This window comes from Macaca thibetana, chromosome 4, assembly GCF_024542745.1.
Source record: "Macaca thibetana thibetana isolate TM-01 chromosome 4, ASM2454274v1, whole genome shotgun sequence".
Lineage (NCBI taxonomy): Eukaryota > Metazoa > Chordata > Mammalia > Primates > Cercopithecidae > Macaca > Macaca thibetana.
In genome coordinates this window covers 26,895,961-26,898,319 of record NC_065581.1, presented here as the reverse complement: position 1 = coordinate 26,898,319, position 2,359 = coordinate 26,895,961, and the positions used below count along the sequence as shown (strand labels likewise).

General features: G+C 42.3%; 1 non-coding gene across 1 annotated transcript; it reads right to left on the bottom strand.

Moving 5' to 3' along the window:
* Nucleotides 1-344: 344 nt before the first annotated feature.
* TRNAS-GCU (transfer RNA serine (anticodon GCU)) lies at nucleotides 345-426 on the bottom strand. Its single transcript has one exon. It is a non-coding gene; the product is annotated as a tRNA-Ser (tRNA).
* Between the last annotated feature and the right edge of the window lie 1,933 nt (nucleotides 427-2,359).

The following is a 2,359-nucleotide window of genomic DNA, read 5'->3' as shown; positions in this document are numbered from 1 at the left end:
TCCCCCTTTTTGGCAGCTTCATCTCTCTCTCTAGCCCCACTGTCACCTTCCTCTACTCTATTCCCCTCTCCCCTTTCTCTCAGGCTCTAACGCGTTTTTACAGTCATCAGGTAGGAAGCCCACCAGAAGAATATTCATTAAACTGATCACGCGAACAATATTGACAATCAATACCGAATCAACCATTAAAGTTAGAAAACCCAGCAATACCATCGTAATACTGATGGTACAGAATTACGACAGCTGCTTTTTCCTCTCCAAGGCCAGGGTCCCGAATTCCAGGAGAGTCTAAAGGAAAGTTGGCTGGACTTGGGTATTGTTTTCTTGTATTAAAAGACCTCACCCGACGAGGGTGGGATTCGAACCCACGCGTGCAGAGCACAATGGATTAGCAGTCCATCGCCTTAACCACTCGGCCACCTCGTCTCGATACACTTCATTTCCTGAGTATTTTATTTCAGAGTTTGTGATCGGAACCCACTGGCGGCCTTAGAAGACTTAGGACATGGTTCGAAGACGTTTGGGAGACGTGGAAATGGCTCGTTTTCACATGAATGAACAAGAACTGAATGGAAACGCTTCGAGGGGGGAAAAACGGGCTTAACTTTCATGGGACTCACACAAATGTTCGAGACATGATAGTAACGTAGTTGCCGGGCGAGTCTCTCCCTTTCTTCCGCTTCCTGGTCCCGAGGCAGGAGGTGCCTGAGCAGGCTGCGGGCGTGACCGGGCCGACGGGGCGCACTGGGTTTGCCTTCGACCTGGGGCGGCAGGTGAGCCGGTCAGCCCTTCTGTCGGCTCACCGCGTCTCGTCGCGTCGGGACAGCGCACCTGGGAGCCAGCAGGAGACGGAGATTCCCAAACCGTTCACACCGGAGTCGATTTCTCTTCAGAGAAGCCCACGCAAATCAATCACAGGCCGAGCAACAGGGAACAGGGGAAATCCTGCAGGAATGGACCCCTGCTGTATTTTCACACTCTCACTGTGAGGATATTTTACGTTAATTGCACTAACATCTTGAGTGAAGACCACCTTTGCTTGTTTCTGTGAATTCATAAAGAATTATCCTTTTCTTTTTCCCCGGAAGAGCCCTTATGTTGTAGTGTTTGCTGCATTGACGTGCCTGAAATCTTCAACCTCAACTCTACCCACTTCCTTACCTCTTGTTTTCCATGCTCAGTCCCATTTGGGTTTTTGCATCAAGACAGATCTAGTTTTCCTCTTCCAACAAGCGATTTTCCCTCATGGAATGCTCTTTCCCTTTCTCACTTTAGCCTGGCTGAATTATTGATCCATACTTTGGTTCTTAAAGCTGTTTTTTTTTTTTTTTATTAACAAAATTTTTAATCAAAGTTAACTACACATGTTTTAAAAGCTCAATTACTTCAAAAAAATATGTGTATGCGAAACAGTGGTCTCTCCTATCTTATTCCTCATAGTAGAGGCATTTTCAGCCATTTGGCATTTTGTGTTGCTGTTTTTACCTGCATATCTCCAAATATCATGCTATTGCAGAGATGGCTAATTGTCCATTCATTATTTCTGTTTTTTCCAATAAATGGAAAATTAGCTGAACTCATAGCCACCCATGAAAAGATTACAGTGACTTCCCTTGAGAGTCAGCATCATCACGTGACCAACTTCTAAGTAAAGGCATAAGAGAGAAAATGTATGTAAAGCTTCCAGGTTATGTCCATAAGAGAAGGAAATAACCTCTATTTATCTCTTCCTCATGTTTCTGCTTTTGAGAATGAAGGCTTCATGAAACAGTGATTGAACCCAGCACACTGTAGGAAGGAGGGAGCCATGACATAGAAGACTGGAACCAACACCATGAAGCCAAAGCATCACTCTGGCATTGATTACACCCTCAGACAGTCACAGTAATGTCTGCTTCTTTTAAGCTATGGTTCTTTTGGGTCTTTGTTACAAAGACAAAATTGTACTCTAATACATATGCTACATATTAATTTTAAGCTTAGTATTTTCCATTGATTTCCCATGATACAAATAGAAGATTCACTTCTCTTCCTCACCATAAACACCTCCACAGACACCCTTCTTAGCAATTTTTCCTTCAAATATAGTTATATCAGAATTTTTATTGAATGAGTAATCACCCTTTATATAATTATGTTTGGCAATATTATTTACCTATCTTTCGTGTTTTGTTTCCTGAACATTATTTTTAGAAAAAAATCACAAATAACCATAAAAGCTTTGCCAAAACAATAAACTGAGTGATTTCTAAACTTGATATTCGGTTTTCATCCTGATGTCTTCCTTCACCATTGTACTATACATTTTATTTCCCTGCCACTGGTGCTGTATTCCCAATTTCTCGTGTATTTTCTATCT